The sequence below is a fragment of the Bactrocera dorsalis genome, chromosome 1 (genome assembly GCF_023373825.1).
Source record: "Bactrocera dorsalis isolate Fly_Bdor chromosome 1, ASM2337382v1, whole genome shotgun sequence".
Taxonomy (NCBI): Eukaryota; Metazoa; Arthropoda; class Insecta; order Diptera; family Tephritidae; genus Bactrocera; species Bactrocera dorsalis.
The window spans coordinates 105,494,582-105,513,998 of NC_064303.1; the positions used below are offsets into that span (position 1 = coordinate 105,494,582).

At 35.3% G+C, this 19,417-nt stretch overlaps 1 protein-coding gene across 9 annotated transcripts in view; it reads left to right on the top strand.

The window, feature by feature from the left end:
• LOC105224387 (polypeptide N-acetylgalactosaminyltransferase 5) overlaps window positions 1-19,417 on the top strand; it is a 70,770-nt gene that overhangs the window by 17,488 nt on the left and 33,865 nt on the right. Inside the window, exon 1 of one of the 9 annotated variants that reach the window (XM_049455420.1) lies at window positions 9,295-9,547. The exons of the other annotated variants lie outside the window; for them this stretch is intronic. The gene's annotated coding sequence lies outside the window, so the exon portion shown is untranslated. Of the gene's footprint in view, window positions 1-9,294; window positions 9,548-19,417 lie in introns of those variants that run through there. 9 annotated transcript variants of the gene reach the window in all.

The following is a 19,417-nucleotide window of genomic DNA, read 5'->3' on the forward strand; positions in this document are numbered from 1 at the left end:
AATTATCTACTCAGTCCGAAGTTGTCTGTCTGGCAAGTTGCGTTGAATTGCGAGGCTGACATTGTTGGTGTTGATACTGGTTCCAAGAAAAACGAAATTATCTATGACTTCGTTGTTATGACTGTCAACAGTGACGTGGGAGCCAAGTCACGAGTGCAGCGACTGTTTTTTTTTGATGACTGGTGATATTTCCACTCGCCCTCTTTCAATACTAAACCCATTTGCTTCGCTTTCTTATCCAATCTGGAGAAAGCAGAACTGATGGCGCGCTTGTTGAGGCCAATTATATTAATATGATCGGCGTATGCCAGTAGTAGTACACTCTTGTAGAATGTTGTACCTTCTCTATTCAGCTCTGCATCCAGGAGTCGATTGAAGAAGCCGCAATATAGGGATTCGCCTTGTCTGAAACCTCGTTTGGTATCGAACTGCTCGGAGAGATCCTTCGTGATCCTAATGAAGCTTTTGATATTGTGGTGGTGTGGTGGGTGTCGATCTCTTCCCACCAGAAGGTAGGCAAGCTATAACTTTACCTATTATTTACTTTCACTAAACGATGTTTTCCTTTCATAAATAGACTTCCTTGCAAAAGCGGCCAACATTTCGGCATGCTGATACTTGATTTTTCCAAAATCGTGTCTATTTCTCAAGATCCGGTCTGTTTTTTCTTCAAAGTAATTCAGAAAACGAGTTTAGCTCTTATAAAGGGTGATTTTTTAAGAGCTTGATAACTTTTTAAAAAAAAAAAACGCATAAAATTTGCAAAATCTCATCGGTTCTTTATTTGAAACGTTAGATTGGTTCATGACATTTACTTTTTGAAGATAATTTCATTTAAATGTTGACCGCGGCTGCGTCTTAGGTGGTCCATTCGGAAAGTCCAATTTTGGGCAACTTTTTCGAGCATTTCGGCCGGAATAGCCCGAATTTCTTCGGAAATGTTGTCTTCCAAAGCTGGAATAGTTGCTGGCTTATTTCTGTAGACTTTAGACTTGACGTAGCCCCACAAAAAATAGTCTAAAGGCGTTAAATCGCATGATCTTGGTGGCCAACTTACGGGTCCATTTCTTGAGATGAATTGTTGTCCGAAGTTTTCCCTCAAAATGGCCATAGAATCGCGAGCTGTGTGGCATGTAGCGCCATCTTGTTGAAACCACATGTCAACCAAGTTCAGTTCTTCCATTTTTGGCAACAAAAAGTTTGTTAGCATCGAACGATAGCGATCGCCATTCACCGTAACGTTGCGTCCAACAGCATCTTTGAAAAAATACGGTCCAATGATTCCACCAGCGTACAAACCACACCAAACAGTGCATTTTTCGGGATGCATGGGCAGTTCTTGAACGGCTTCTGGTTGCTCTTCACCCCAAATGCGGCAATTTTGCTTATTTACGTAGCCATTCAACCAGAAATGAGCCTCATCGCTGAACAAAATTTGTCGATAAAACACATTTCGAACCGAACACTGATTTTGGTAATAAAATTCAATGATTTGCAAGCGTTGCTCGTTAGTAAGTCTATTCATGATGAAATGTCAAAGCATACTGAGCATCTTTCTCTTTGACACCATGTCTGAAATCCCACGTGATCTGTCAAATACTAATGCATGAAAATCCTAACCTCAAAAAAATCACCCGTTACAATGCAGTCTGAAAATATTGTGAACCAAAGCAGAAGATTAAACCGAAACTCCAATCATCCAGTAAAATATTGTGCTTGCTCTAAAAGAGATAAAAATGTCTCATACTCGTATATATGTATATACATATGTATACTTTTTGGTGAAATTTGTGCCTCAACCTCAGCCATCTTCACGCTATACGAGTAGTACTAAATTCCGCTGAAGTAAATCATACTCCCATACAAAGGCTGACGCTGACACCCGCTTTGATTTTTGCCGCTGAGCATCGATCTTACAGACTCTTTATATGAATGAAAATTGTATGTGTGCATATGTATTTACATATGTATGTATGTCTCATCGCAATTACATGATATCAGCGACTTTATTTCCAACCTTCAACGGTGTTTTTCAGATAATTTTCATAATTAAATACATCAAATCTGAAGACAAAAAAAATGAAATGCGCGACAGTCAACTTTCTTCAAATATAAATGAAATCTTATTGATGAAGCAGCTGACAATGCAAAAGTAATATTTTTTGTTAGCCTCTGCTTTCGACATTCGCATCGAATCTGAGTTGAAGGAAAGCTTACTACAATATAATAATTCATACATACATTATTACATACTTATGTGCATATTTATAAGGTTAATGTAACGTGTTGCTTTCATTATTATTGCCTATGTAAACTTCGTTAAAAATCAAAATAATTAAAAACGAATCATGCAGGCACGTATGGTTTGTTTACATGTAAAGTGGCATAACTAAAAAAATACAAAAAATGTTATTAATGAGAGTTAACCTCTATTGCTCACTGTAGCCTCTATTTAAATGTTTTAACGGCATTTTTGTACTCTTGTTGCTTTTTTTCGTGTTTAGTTTTTATTCTGAATTTTTATTTTCGTAAATTGCCATTTTCATACTCTTTTTTCTTTACATTTACCATTCTTGAGTTACGACATTCTTCTGTTGAAATTTATTCATATTCATATATATATGTACAGTGTGCAAAATCCATATTCTTTTTTATATTTAAAGTAATTGCTTCGAAGCAAAATTTATTCATATTCATATATATGTACATATGTTAATATATTTATTTCTTGTAAGCATACGAAATATGTTAATCTTGCAAAATTTGTCTATTGCCGAAAGCAGTTTACTTTTCGCTGTCACGTCGCGCATGGCTTTATGAAATCAAAATTTTCGTCATACGCATATGTATGTATGTATGTCTTTTTAATAAAATGTAATTCTGCAGACTTGCAGACATTTCACAAGTAAAAACATTTGTGCAATAAACACCATTGAAAAAACTTTTCTTCTAAATAAAATACATATATGTACATACCTACGTAGACTCATATATACAAGAATATACTTGTATGTAACTATGTTTGTTTGTGCAGAATTAGCTTGGCTCCATAAAGCAAGTTAAATATTTCCCTTGTCATATAATAGATTTTTCGTAATTTTCATATGTATGTATGTGGTATATGATGTGCAATATGACAGCGTATTGCTTACTCCAGCAGAAGCGATGAGCTGTAAGCCATAAAGTAGAATCATTGCTTTCGTTGAATTCACTGTCAACAGCAACTCTTCGCATATCATAAATGACCACAGAAAGTATGTTGACTCTACATACCATAGTATATGTAAATTCTTATACATATGTACAGACATATGTGTATATACATAGTGTGCAAATAATTGGTCATGTTGCTGGTTATGGACTGCAATGCGAAAACAACTAGCGACTGTTGCTTGTGTATTAGGATGGATAGTTATAAAAATTGTATAAACAAGCAGGGATGCGAAAATTTTTGAGCTCTTGACATTTTCTTATTCATAGAAAATTCAAAAATATAGTTATTTTAATTTTAAAGGATTTTTGTAATATAAAAAACGTTGTTTAGGTCTTAAAAATGCTTTGTTTTTCAAATCCTGTTGGTTGGAGATGCTTCAGTTTTCTGATAGTATTAAAAATTGTATAAACAAGCAAGGATTCGAAACGTTTTTAGCTCTTGACACTTTCTCATTCTCTTTGTTTTCCAAATTGTAGAAGTTGGAGTTGTTTCTTGTTGAGATGGGGAAGGACAATACGTGATTAAAGCCTAGTACTTAAAAACTGAGTTACGGCAAATATCCAGTTTCATTTTTCTGAAATGAGCTCAAGCCTCGAGTATAATAATTAAAGAGCTTCATTTAGCTTTCCTTATTTCAAACGTTTTTTTTCGATGTGCTGTGTGAGCGGTGAACTTATTAGTAACACTTCCTGCAACTTATTTCTGCCCTTGTCGATTACCTTGATTGTATTTTTTATTCCTGTGTTCTTCTTCTGCTTTGTGTTGTTTTATCCTCTTGGGAATCAGAAAAAACGAATTTATATGATTAAAAAAAAAAACAAAATATAAGAACATTTGTAGAATTTAATGCACTTTAATAATTGGCGAAAGGTTTTGAAAAAATTTGGATATCCCTGATCCCGTAGTCTCCACAAAAAAATTGTCTGGCGGTGATGAAGTTTTTTCTGCTTAAGGGGTTTCATGAGTTTACGGGTTTCAGAAAATTTGAATTTTTATTGTCTTATTAAATTTTATAGTACCTCTAGAATATTGTCCTAAATTTTCAATTTGATCCGAGTAATAGTTTCGGAGATACAGCCTTAAGAACTCGTCCGCTTGAGGCTAGCTTGGCTAAGTGCGCAGTCTTTAAATGCGTTTTTCTCGAAACTGTGTTTTGAAGTCGGTTAGCAAGATTTCTGGTGAACTACTCAACCGATCTTTCGCTTTTTACCAGAGGAAACCCATGTAACCCCTTAAATTTGCGTCAAACCCTAAAACCAGAAAAAAGTATTATTACTATAGAGACAAGTAATTATCAAAAGACTAGTCAAAATTTTGATTTCCGACTGAAACTACAGAGTTTCTAGGTAATGTTCAATGCTTATAAATCTAGAACTGCAGAACTTCTAGGTTATGTTGTCGACTTATTATTATTATTAACTCTTGAATGCAACTTTCAAGTAAAAGGAAAGAATGATTCCATATTAATTTACATATTTATACATTTATTTCCACACACATGTACATATGTATATATACATATGTTCATATGTATGTATGTACATATGTGTATATCCGCATGCATATGGCGTAAGCCCTTCGTCAGCCATTCAAGAAAGGCTTTACTTTGCTTTGCAATGAAACTTACGCTTTCTGTAAGCACACCCATGCGCACACACGCACACGCACACGCACGCACATGCCGAACTCACACAAAACAAAACGATTAGTGTGAAAATAATAAGAGAATAACATCTTTAATACCATTACGATTGAAGGATGTCAGTAACGTCGTCTATACAGGCAATGGTGCAGCTCAAATCCCTTGTAGTAATGAAAACCGCAACAACAACAACAACGATGACAAACAATTTTTAAGACGATGAAGATTTGGTTTGTTGTTGTGTATTTAAGTGTATTTATTCGTTTACAAGCAAAAAATTACAATAATAATGCACAAAAGAATGGAAAAACGACAATCCACAACAAAAATGAATGATAAGCCGAAGAAGCGCCAACGACACGAACATCAACATACATTTGTAAATACGTACCTAAATATGTACATATGTAAATATATGCATATAACTGCCATTGCACTTGTAGTAGTGTAGCCGGGTGAATATTTGGCCGGGACCACAAACTGCGGCGAAATGAGCACAAATTGTATTGTAGTCAAACGTGTACAGGAGGGGTGTACGATGTGAGGATGTGTGTAGAGGGAGCGCAAACGAAGTAGCTGTAAGTGCGATTTACACAATGGGAAAAGTCAAACCTTAAAATGCAAACAACACCGTCAATGCATACACACTTATACATACACCTTCGTACCAAAGTATTCGTTTATTTGTGTCGTTGAAGTTACGAATACATGAAATGTTGTTGCGGCATAGACATGCTACAACAAAGCAAGCAGCAGATGATGCGAATAATCACGACGCAGATGCTGTGATGATACGTTGGCGTTCAAGATGACGCTTCGTCCTCAGCTTGTTGTTTGCCTCCAGCGATAGTGTATACAGTGTATTAGTTTTCAACTGAGTTGTTGCTGTTGATTTATGGCTTTATGTTTAGTTTGTGTAGTTGCCAGTGGTTTCTACAGGTGGCTTCGGCTATTTATTTGAATCTTATAAAATATTTAATTCTAACTGGAATTTGTTACCTTTTTCGAAGGTATTTTTGGTATATACCATTTATATACTTATGGTACATACAACAGGTCAATTGAAAAGTTCCCGGCCTACTATAGTAAAACATATTTTTTTTTTTTTGAAAAAAGCGTTTTTTTATTCAACATAGTTACCTTCAAGGGTGATACACTGATTATAGCGACCTTCTAATTTTTCAATGCCATTTTTGTAGTACGAATCGTTCTTCGCCTTAAAATAGAGCTCAGTTTCAGTGTTCACCTCTTCATTCGATGAACATTTTTTTCCAGCGAGCGTTTTTTCTGAGATCTGAGATCAGGAAATAGTCCAATAATCTAATTCATGGATTTTTGTCTTGGTGAAACATTTTCTTTTTCTTAAAACGCGTCCGTTTTTAGGCGATTTCTTCATTCAAACGGTTCAATAACGTTATGTAATAGTCGCCCTTGATGGTTCTTCGTTTTTCAATAAAAATTATTCCATGCAAATCCCAAATTACAGATACCTTAACCTTACAAGTCGACTGTTGCGTTTTTCCACGCTTCGGAGCGAGCTCAAAGTCTATTCAGATGACTGTCAATTGGACTTCGGAGTAAAATAGTGGAGCCATATCTCATCCATTGCCACATATCGACGCAAAAACTCAGATTTATTGCTCATGAACATCACCAAACACTGCTCCGAATCATCAACTCGTCGTTTTTGATCAAAAGAGAGCTCGTGCGGCACCTACTTTCCACAGAGCTTTCTCACACCCAAATATTCGTGAATGATATTATTAAGTACTGAACCTGTGCTTGATATCTTTAGGGTGCCTGATTTTTCGAACAACTTCATTTTATTGTCATCCAAACGTATTCTGGGAACTTTTTTGATGTTTTCTTCGGTAACGACTTCCTTTCACTGCGTTTAACGTCTTCGGTGTTCACTTCATCACGTCCAAACTTAGCATACCAATCCTAGTAGCGCCATCTAAGTGTCGGGCCAGAGACATTTCAATTGACCTGTTATTTAGATAGACAAAAAAAAAAGAAAACAAGTTTTTGTATGAAACCAGGTCCTTGTATTAAAATTCGGTGCAACCGAAGCTAAAGTTCTTTCTAGTTTTCCGTAAAATTTCAAAATTTTTTTTGATGAAATGATACTTGTTCTGACTATCAGCAAAAACGCTTTGAGCGTATTTCTGTCATGCCATAAACCACTGTACAATGGCAATTGTCATGGAAAATAAGATGGAACTATGTACTATGTAACGGAAGATGCTACATTAACAGCACTCCTCTTCAAATGCCAAAGTTCAACACTGTGGAAAAGTTGTTTTGAAATGCGGAATTCGTGAAGGAGCAGCTTGGCCAACTACTTATGTAACTACAGATGTACTTACTATATACATACAAATGTACATATGTTTGTGTGGTATGTGTGTCGCAGTTGTACGTCACCACGACGACGTTTTGTGCAATTTTCGGCAAATAAAATTAATGAAGCGCCAACTTTGCACCAAAATAAAATATGCACTCGACATTAAAAAGTCAAAGTTGAGACACGAAGAGGCGAAAGCATAACTTGCAGAAGATGTAGAAGCGTAAGTGTGGTGGAGGACGCGCCACAGGGGCATAATGAAATTGAAACCGCAAAATGCCAACATTAACATTTCGCCACTTAAATTGCCATACTTGGAAAACTTTTCGTAAGCATTTTGAAGTACGTAAGCAAAAGTCCAAAAAAAACAAGAAAAAATGTTAACTCGATTATACGGAAGCTATAATACCATTCACAGGTGCATTGCTTATTTCGTAAAAGGGTATGATTGCTCAGATTGTATGGGAACTATTCGATAAACTATGTAAAATGTCGTCGTATATCTCACACAGCTCATGGTCCCAAGATAGACAGCTCATGGTCCCAACAGTGGGGGTCTAGACGCGAGTACGACGACTGTTTGTTTAATGGCAGGAGATATTTCGTCTTGCTCTCGTTCATCCCGGGTTTTGAGCCCAATGATATCAATATCATCGGTGTACGCCAGCACCTGTACACTCTAATAGAAGAGGGTACATTCTCTATTTAGTTCTGCAGCTGAATTATTTTCTCCAAGAGTAGATTGAAGAAGTTACACGAAAGGGAGTCGCCTCGTTTAAAACCTTGTTTGGCATCGAACAACTTAGATAGGTCCTTCCCAAACCTGACGGAGCTTTTGGTATTGCTTAACGTCCTCTCGTCCGCGGCTGTTTTAATTTTCATTGGGGGTGTTTTTTACGTGACGGGAAGCCCAGCGCACAATCCTGAGTAAGGAAGTTTCGCTTTCTCACTTTAGCCCGCCTTCAACCGGATGTTCTTTGGCTACCCAGAGGATACTTGGTCTAAGAGCGGAAGTCTTGAGCTGCTTGAGCCAATGAGAATTGTTTCTAGCCATTTCCAAGTGAATGGCGATCAGGGAACCTCTCTCACTTGCGTGAACTTTTACATATGAGTCCATCCTCCGGATTTTACTTCATGGCAAACTTAATATACCCTATTCAGGGTAAAAAAAGAACATAAACTTTTTAAAATATATATAATCATTACATATGTACATAAAAACGTAAGCATTTGTAAAAAAGTTAAAACTGTTCCAAACGCTGACAGTAAGCCATATGCAGCTGACATTTAAACGTGATTAAAAAGTTAAATACCTACATATACATACATACATGCATATGTACATACATACATATGTATATGAATGAGTGTAGTTAAGCCATATACCATAAGAGTGAGATGCACCGTCTGAGCGCAGATGAGCTGAGCTGAGGAGCAGCAAACGGAAGTTGGCCAGCCGGTGTGACTACAAATGTGCGCTCGTTTTTTTTTATCTACACTGTTTCATCTTTAATTCATTTAATTTCGTAAATTATTATTGTTTGTTTTTTCATCTTACTTTCAAAGCAAATATGTTTGCGCTGCTCAGCACACAGAGCCGGTTGGCAGCGCGGTCATTCAACCGCCATCGCAGTGACGCGGCTGCCCACAACTTGTGGACTTGTGCGTCTGAAAGCGTTTATTTCATTTGTTTAAATGACTAAATATACGACATTTATATATGTACATATGTAAGTGTGTATATTGGTGCATTTGTAGTGTAAGTGTCAATGCTTCGATAAATGCGCCGCCTGCCAAGCGGCAAAACGGCGAAACGTGATGCGCGCCGTCACCGTGGCAGACAGTCTGTGGGCTGAGTACCTTCCGCAGCCACTCGCATCATCACAATTGTGCGGTCGTTTAGTTGTGGCCTATTGTTGTTGTTTGCACAATTTTATCACTTGACTTTTGCCGCTACTGCCAACTAGCCACGCTTTAAGCTGGCAAATGGCCAATATGTGTGTGTGCGAAGGTGTGTGCAGTTCTGTTGCCATTGTGCTAGAATGTATATATATATACAAATATATAGCTTTGCATGTGTTTAGCTATAGTTCGTATTTTAATCGAAACGTGTCAACCTCGTTGCTGACTATTCTAATTAAGATTTCAAGTGCGCCGCGTAGCTAAAAAAATTTGTTGACTTTGCCACAGTTACTTTTTATCTTATTTATCATAGTTTTTCATTGCATTAGCTTTTGGTGCTTTGGTGTCACCAGTATTACCGTTTCTGTCATTTGCTGACTACCTTAAATTCCGTGCCCGTTTTAATGCGTAAAAGTGCTGACGGAACTGAAATTGTGTGCAAGTAAATATTTTTTCATTTTATTTTTTACGAGTGTCTACCCGCTCACGCCGTACTGTTCGTTACTGAAACGCTTGTACTCGTATCTATTACGAACAAATACTTTTTCTAGCCATTAAAATTCAAAGCATGTCTTTATATTTATTTGCCGCACTGTTTACATTGTTAGCATTTCATTTGAAACAATTATTCTAACTATATATTTTAAACTAAAGCAAGTAAAATGTTTGTGCCTGTGAAGATGTACATTGATACATACATACATACATATGTACATATGTGTAATGAATATGAGTAAAAAGTTTCAGTAAAATTTAGAGAAATGAAGCCGCACCGTATAAATGGTTGTCGACTGCCCTGAATATGCGATGAGTGTGTGGCGAAATGCCGCAAAATGAAATGTGTGCAATAATTTGACAATACTTACATACACTGATGGTCAAAAAATTAGGACAATGTGTTTTTCAAAATTTATTTTAATGTTGGCTTTTGACGTCTTTTTTTGCGAATTTTGAAATACGCTATAAAGTAAATAAGTACATACGTAGATTGCCTTTAATATTGGGTAGTCGAAAAAGTCTTTTCGTATTTTGTCAATAGATGTCGTTGCAGTCGTATATCTCTAGTGCTACCAATCACGTTGTGTCACATCATATAGTGTTGGAAAGGTGGGATTTTAAGCTTCATTTAACCAAAACAAATTCCGAGAAGTTGAAAAAAAAGTTACAGCTGTTCAAAAATGAGTGAAAATAATGAAAAAATTCGATATATTTTGAAAGTTTTGTATAAAAAAACGCAAGCCACCAATGAAATTTGTGAAATTTACGGAGACGATGCTGTATCAGTTCGTGTAGCACAATAATGGTTCGCTCGCTTCCGTTCTGGAAATTTCGAAATTTCGATTTATACTGATGAAAGTTTTACACTGATGGAGGAATGTTTCTAGCGGCAAAATGACAAAAAGTGGTCGACCAAAATGGTACATATTTGTTATTAATTAATTGTCACAAATATAAAAAATTAAGTTGAAGTTTGATTAGAAAGGCGAAAATACTTTTTCGACTTCCCAATATTTCGGTATTAGAGAACAAAAACCAATCATAAATATCGAAAATTGCTTTATTGTTTTTTTTTTATAAATATTCTCTATTAAAATCTATACACTTTTTCATCCGTTTAAACCAATTCTCAAAGCACTTTTGCCACTCTGATTGAGGTATCTCCAAAACATGCGTTCTGAACGCATCAATCGCCTCTTCAGGTGTCGAAAAACGTTAAACTCTTAGATTATTTTGTTCGTACGACAGCAAAAAGAAGCCATTTGTTGTCAAATCAAGACTTTACGGTGGTTTACTCATCCAATCCAGGTTTTGAAGTGCTCAAAAATTCAGTTTTTTTTTTTCATTTGTTGTGTGAGAGCTCGTATTATCGTGGTAAATAATTAGCGGTCTTCGGTGGTTGGTTTTCCTGATTTCTTATAAAATACCTGGCAACAAATGTTTATTTCCCACTCAGAATTTACGGTTCTACGTTGTTCTAGTGGTTTGGTTACAATGTTCAATTTTTCCTAAAAACGGGCAACCATTTGCTTGATTGCGCTGGGTATTCAAACAGTATTTGTTAATTTCGGCTCACTTTGAAATACCCATGAAGTTGACTGCTGTTTACTTTCGGGCTTATTCTTATAAATCCATAATTCAACATCTGTCACGTTGTCATAGACATTTTTTGAAACACAGTTATCGTATTTTTTAACTCTCGAACAATCTACACGACTCCTTTTGAGCGATCAATAAATTGTGTGGGATCCCACAAGAAAATATTTTTTTTTACATCAAATGTTCATGCAATATTAAATTCATGCTAGTCCCACTTATACCTATAGTTATACCTCTCATATCCCACTATGAGGTCACATTTAGCCATGATTGTTCAATATCAGTTTGTACAGAAAACTGTTTTATTTGACAAGATGATGAAGATCATTAAACATTGACATGGATCGCTGTCCAAGACAGCGCTACCATTTTCCAACATATTGTTCCGATCGGGCTACTATACCATATACATACAAATGTACATATCGCTCATTTGCTGCAAGGCTGGCATAAGTCAAAAAATCGATTCGCCAGAAAACGTGTTTAAAGTTTTCAACTTACTACAACCTTACACTGTGACTCCAACCTTACAACTCTTCTCAAGCGGAGCATATACGAGGTATTCATATGAATTTTTCACTCAACATGAAGTATGATATAACGAACAATTCTGCAGCATCAACTCAAAAATCACGTTTTTTGAATTATGCCGGTCTTGCAGCAAATGAGCGATATGTAGTTGCCATACAAACTGACCGATCAAAATCAAGCTCTTCTATGGAAAGCTGATATCCGAATCGGACTCACACTTATCATCCAGGTTCAGTCGAAAGACTGACAACTCCGCTTGAGCTTTTTTTCAGCCACGTTCGTTATTTTCCACCGCAAGTGTGTAAACCCTTGGGTATGACTACCTATGATTGCGAATGCTACCTTCACTTTACAAATTTATTTATGTCAACACACGCACGTGCTCACTTCAAGCTCTATAGAATCAAAACTGTGGCCATACAGATATACGTTTACCTTTTTTTACTTGAAAATTGTTGTTCCTACTTTAATTACGGTAGTACAAAAACCAAATACAAGTGCATATCAAAATAATATACATATATGTAGGTAGCACATAACACCCATTAGAAAAAACTTAGTTCTTCGGATGTGGTGATTTTGATTAATACAAGGTTTCTTTTCAGCAAATGCAACATATATGATTATAAACGGTTCATTTGAAACAATAAAACTTTTGCAACCAGCTCCATTATAAAAAAATAATAACACTAGATTTTCTTATATGATGTCAATGGTTTTTAAATCAATACTATTCTACACTAATTCTTAGTCGACAATTTTTTTAAGGGGTTGTATAGGTGTTCGGGTTTCAAAAAATCATTTTTTTTATTGTCTTATTCAATTTTACAATAGCTCTAAAATAGTGTGCTCAATTTTCAAATTGATCCAAGTAATAGTTTCGGAGATACAGTCTTGAGAACTTGTGCGCTCGAGGCTAGCTGTGCTAAGTGCGTCGTCTTTAAACGTGTTTTTCTCAAAACTGTATTTTTAAAGTTGGTTACCATGATTTTTCGAGAACTACTCAACCGATCTTCATGAAATTTTACACAGGTCTTTGAGATACAATTCTTAAAGACTTGGACGAAGGACTTTTTTTCGATTACAACTATTTGAAAAAATAAAATTTCGCAAAATTTTCTTTGAAATTTTAATTTTTTTTTTGTAAAAATGTCTGCCTAAAACCCAATTATCAGTTAAAAAATGCTGTTTTTTTACCCAAGGAAACACATGTAAACCGTAAATTTTACCGTTAATTTTTTTCTTGTCTACTTTTAAATAAAAAAAATCTAACAAGATTGTGCCCCAATATCTTCTTCATTCAAAAAATATTTGGTATACTCAAAAAATATTCACCCCATAAATTTTTAATTCATATTTTTCCTATGGGTTAATCATTCTTCACTCATAAGTACATTTATCGTCCGTGAAGCGAAAAAGCAACAAGTTGTGAGGGTAACCACAGCATTGCTCAAGCATTATTCTTTCTTTGGGCTCACAACGTTGTTTGCCTCAAGTCTTTTATACTATTGGGCCTTTATATTCAGAGTACCCGGCATATTTTTGACATACATACATACATACATACAAATGTAAAAAGGTATTTTATCATATGAAGTAAATTTTTGATACATTGACAAATTTACGAGTTAATATGTATTACATATGTGTGAAGTGAAAGTGTCAAAATATTTAGTACACTCTTGTTTTTTCAATCCACATTTGCACTTTGATAACTGAAAAAGTAAATTATTAAATAAAGAAGATGCAATTGGCATATTTTATTTTTCGAGTGGTTAGAAAAATGTTTTAGACTATCGAGTCAGTAAGTTTGCCGACATCGACCTACTTTTCTGTATTTCTACAGAAATTCCATATTTTTAATTTTCTTCTAAGACATATATACATACATATGTATGCATAAGTTAAACAATAAAACCGGCAATCATATTTTATTTCAGTGTTATTAGCAACTTAAATAAAATTAAATTTCAAAACCGCAGTTGTTCACACAGACCCCATATACGAGTATCTATGTATGCACAAGTGCACTAATCATTCTCGCCACATCACTGCACTTCCGAACGAGTTTAAATAAATATGGTTTTTTCGTTAGCTACCGCTAATATTATAAGCTGTCATAACTGTGATAAATTTTTCTAAGCCACAATTATTTGTTAATTATTTATTCAGTTGTATTTAAATTACCTAGCAACTGCTCACTCCACTTAAAGGGTTTGATACTTTTTATGTACAGTTGTGGGGAAAATTATCATATTTTTTCAATTAAATACTTAATAGATAATAAAAAAGATTGATAAAGACAGCTCATAAAAGCTACTGAATCTGCAAACATTTTTCAGAAAATTATATTTAAATTTTATTAAATCCAACGAGGGAGTCACAGTTTTTTTTTTACAGATTAATAGCAAATATTCTTGATTTTCATTTATTTTCCTTGATATTTATCAGAGATTTCAAGTAATTTTTTTTACTAGAGTCGCCAGTGGTCGAAATTCAGCCAATAAAAAATAAAATGTATTCAAAATGTTCTTAGTATTTAAACTTCATTGAAGAATTCGAACAAAATGTGAATAAATTCCAAGGAAAGTTCTAGAAAACAATTAAAAAAAATAAATTTAAAACAAATTAAAGTTATAATAATTCATTCTCGTGCAAAATCATTTGTTCTGCTTCTTTGTTTGGCTTGATTCATATTCATATTCGGCCACGTATGCCACCTGCGATATAAGGCCAAAATAATTATTATAAAATTTTATGAATTGTTTGAATGAAATATCGATGAAGACTCGAACTGATGCTCCGTTTTGAAATATTTTTTTGAAATATTTTCAACAAAAAAACAACGTTGTGCACTTCTGCACGTCTCCTCCTTTGCAACGGTATAATATTGGGTAGTCGAAAAAGTCTTTTCGTATTTCTAATCAAACTTCAACTTATTTTTTATATTTACAATGAACTTTAATGAACTAAATATGTACCATATGACCACTTTTTGCCATTTTTCCGCTAAACACATTATTCTATCAGTGTAAAACTTTTCTGGTTTCTCGGCGAAAAACTGCGACAGGTAATTTTCACAGGCATCTCTTGAAGCCAGCATTACTCCTTTAAAAGAGTTCTGCATTGACCGAAAGAGATGGTAGTCCGATGGTGCAAGGTCAGAGCTATATGGTGGATGCATCAAAACTTTCCAGCCAAGCTCTCCCAGTTTTTGTCGAGTCATCAAAGATGTTTGTGGTCTACCGTTGTACTGATGGAAGACGAAGGCCTTTTTTATGTCCTCTAGATCCAAATGTTTATTTTTAGATAACACAGAAATATTTCCATTTCAACTTTTAAACGCTCCATTGCCATTACTATCTCCAAATTAAAAAAGGCTTAAAATCAACAACTTGTAAACAACGCAAAATTCATTATACAACCGAGACCTTCAGTAAAAAGTAAACACATCAATATTGTTAACACTTTAACTCAAGGTTCATTTCACAAAAGTAAAAATATAATAGTAACAACTAAACCATACAAACAATTTCACCCAAACCCTCCGCACACGTCATAAATAATGCGCACATTACAAAAACGTAGCCATACATAACTAGGAAACCCATAAAAAGATTACCCACACCATATTTGTTGAACAAATGATTTAAATTATTCTCATAAAACAATTACAATTACAAGTGCATAACATGAGCTCTTCAGTTAAATATGAAAAGTGCTCTCTAGATAAACTTGACCAACATAATAATGAAAACGAAAAGGCCTTCACGCTGGGCGAAACACGCTTCTGCATAACCAAAAAATGTGCAGATGAAAAAAGAAATTCAACTAAAACCAAAGCTTAGCTTGTAAAGAGAAACCCAGTAATGCGTGCAGAAAATAATAAAAATACAAGTTATTTTTACTACATATGTATGTATGCATGTGTGTGTGCTTATTAGATCGAATTGAGCGTCGCGAAAATTGCAAACATTTCGTCGAAATATATTCATAATTGGGGTATTCACTTAGTTAGGTAAAATTAATAATAATTTCGTTCCACTTAAAAGTCGATTTCCTTATAAACTCAATAAATTTAGTTATTAAGGGTGATCTATTTCGACGTTCCCTACTTTTTTTTTTTTAGAAAAAACAAATAAACTTCAAATTGAATGGGGAATGTTTATTATCATTCGAAAGAACATTCAACAAATGTTTGTTGCGGCTACGTCTCAAATGGTCCATCCGTTAAGTCCAATTTTCGATGATTCGTTCGAACATTTCCAGTGGTTCCTGGCGAATAACACGGGTGATGTTTTGCTCTAAGGTCTGAATCGAGGCGGGATTCTCCGCATAGACTTTAGACTTTACATATCCACACAGGAAAAAGTCTGTGATATCACACGATCTTGGTGGCCAATTGACCGATCCAAAACGTGAAAATATCTGCTCACCGAAGTGTTCCCTCAAAAAATTCATTGATTGATACGATGGGTTAAAAGTGGCACAGTCTTGCTGAAACCAAGTGTCGCCGAGATCATGAGCTTCAATTTCAGACTTCAAATAGTCGATTATCATGGCACAATGACTGTCACCATTGACGGTTACGTTCTCACCGGGATCAATTTTGAAGAAATATGGACCGATGATTCCACTGGCTCACAAACCACACCAAATTGTTGCTTTTTCTGGATGAAATGGCAGCTATTGAATTTCTCCGGATTGCTCTTCCAGAAATGGCCCTCATTGCTAAACAAAATTTGGCTTGAAAACGTCGGATCTTCTTGGAATTCTTGAATTCCAGCCCAAGAGCCCATAGACCGAAACGATGTCACTTGGGAAGATCCAGTACAAGTTGTATTTTGTACGTTTTCAATTTAAGGTCTCGACGTAAAATGCGTCAAGTCGTTCGAGTTGCTGCGAACGGCGCCAAAGCGACTCTCCACGGTCTTCGTGTACATTCTCAACTACGACTACTATATTTTTTGCGTGCTGGACGTGATCTATTCGGTTGAATATTATCCAATAATGAATTCTGGGTTTTAAGAGCGGTGATGGTGTTGCGAATAGCAGAGTCAGTGGGCCAATTATGTTGATCATAAGTTGAACGACTTGTAAACGTAGTTTAGACGAAAGTCTACACATGATAAAATGTCAAAAAATATTGAAAAATAACATGACAGCCTGAAACAGCCTACTGAAAAAAGTTTCTCTGCTTGGATCACCCGTTGCAATCGAGGATTACCACAAGCGTTCACATATAATAAAAACTATATACGTATACAAAAGAGTAATAAATTAATGTATCCATGACTAATTCATGAAAATCCTGCATTCTTCAACACTCCTCTTGGCCAATAAAAACTTAACTCATCACTCAATCGCGAAATGCATTAGCCGTAAATCGTGTTTTCAACAACCGAAGTGCATTGACCCGTTGCCGTTGCAGAACAGAACTAATGGTGTGAAGCCAATTCAAAGAAATACTGTTACTGACTTCACATCAATTGCAGTTCTTTAATTATTTATTTAATGATTGCCAGTGATTGAGATACTATCAAGAGGTACTTAAAGATAAAAAAATATGCACACACATACATAAATATGTATGTACGTAAAGTACTTGTCATTCAAAACACGCAACAACGCCCACATTTAGTGTCACTTAAAATCGTATTAATCTCCTCCTGCCTTTCATGTTTCATACGTATTACTGAGGGGCGGGCGTCGGGTGTGCCTTTTTTGTATCGTTCACATCCTTTTTTTCATTGTGTCGCTGATAAATGATACTGCGTACATATTTTACAGCGTCTTATTGCTTTTTAAGACACTTATGGCATATTGAAAGTTTTTCCTCCTTTTTTCCATTTGCAATTTTAACATTTATGTCATACATACATAAGCGAGTGTGTACACATTATTTATCGCTTATATGTATTTTTTATGCGCACCTCATTTACCCTACCTTACAATGAAGCTATTTTTATACTCTTGCAGCATGTTGCTACAGAGTATACTAGTTTTGTTCACTTAACGGTTGTATATATCAAAACTGCTGAAGCCCCTAGGCCTGAATATGTGGAACCAGTGCTTTTAGTTGACTTTCCAGTGTATCGGTCAGTGTTTGAGATACATGATTGAAGTTCTTGATAGTAGTATATCTGTGTGTCGAAAATAGGTTCAATCGGGTCAACACTTCCCTTAGCCTCCATATACCTATATAAAGATTTTCTAACTAACGTGTGACTTTAAATCGCATATATCAGCCAATATGCGAGTTATCTTTCTTATAACGGTGCATATTTGTGATATGATTTAGAATGAATAAAATCGGTTAAAAAATCGCTCTAGACCCCATATAACTAACAAGCCATAATTACTTGAAGGTACTCCCCTGGCTTTAACCCTAGCAAGTTGCAAGAGTATGAAATGTTCGGTTACAACCGAACTTAGCTCTTCCTTACTTGTTTATTATTATATATTATTTTATTTATTTTGTTCAGTTGACATTCTGCAAATGTTCACATGAAGTTTATTGCAATAAATTACTTTGAACAGTCTTCGCGCATTCAAATATATATAATCTCACATTTAAATTCTTTTCCTGACTGAATAAATTGTAATATTTTTTTTTTTAATTTTACAAGTGATTTTTATCAACAGAAAATCTTTAAAATTTCACAAAATCGAGTCGATATTCTAAATTCAGTTTATATATGATTATAATAGATGTTGTTCTCCACCGCCCACATAAGTTTTGAGCCAACCCAAAAGCAAACAATGCGATTGAATTGACTGTCCTTAGTTGGATATACTTTCAGGACCATTGGAGTCCGTTGACTGCCATCGAAACAAGTCGAAAAAAAACATCATAAATAAATTATATTGCATTTTTCAAACGTCTATAATCTCCTTGCTAAACTTATTAAGAAAACTCTGGAAACTAAGGTCTATAAGTGTATAAAATCCCAACTTAAAGGTACAAGTTGCATTAGGTGCAAATAGTCTCCTTCTGCTTCAATACAGCTTTTTGCACGGTCCAAAAGCATGTCGAACAAGTGTTTTAGTTCGTTGGCTGGTATGGCCGCCAATATGCCGGTGCAATCCTTTTGGATGGCCTCTACGCCTGCATAACGCTTTCCTTTCATGAGCAAATGCATTTTTCCGAAAAGGAAGAAGTTGCACGGTGCCATATCAGGTGAATACGGCGAGTGGTTAATGGTTAAAATGTGATTTTTGGTCAAATAATCGGTCACAAGCGTCGATCGATGAGACCAATTTTTGGTCGTCAGTCAATTTGTGCGGAACAAACCGTGCACTCACCTTTCGTAAGCCCAAATGTTCGGTCAAAATGAGATTAATCGATGCTTTCGAAATGTTCCATTCCATTTTCATGAATTTCAGTGATGATTTCGGCTGATTCTTGATGAATTCACGCACAGTTTCGATGGAATTTCCGGTGATCACGGATGATGATCGCCATTTAAGTCCTCAACACTTTGAAAACGTTGAAAACGTTGAAACCACTCGTGCACTCTGCTACGGGATAGGCAATCATCGTCAAAAGCTTATTTCAAGAATTAAAACGTTTCGGTAAAAGTTTTACCAATTTTAAAACAAAATTTAATGTTGGCTCTTTGTTCGAAGCTCATTTTCGCACCGATAACACAAACATACTGACACTTAAAACGCAATAACTTCA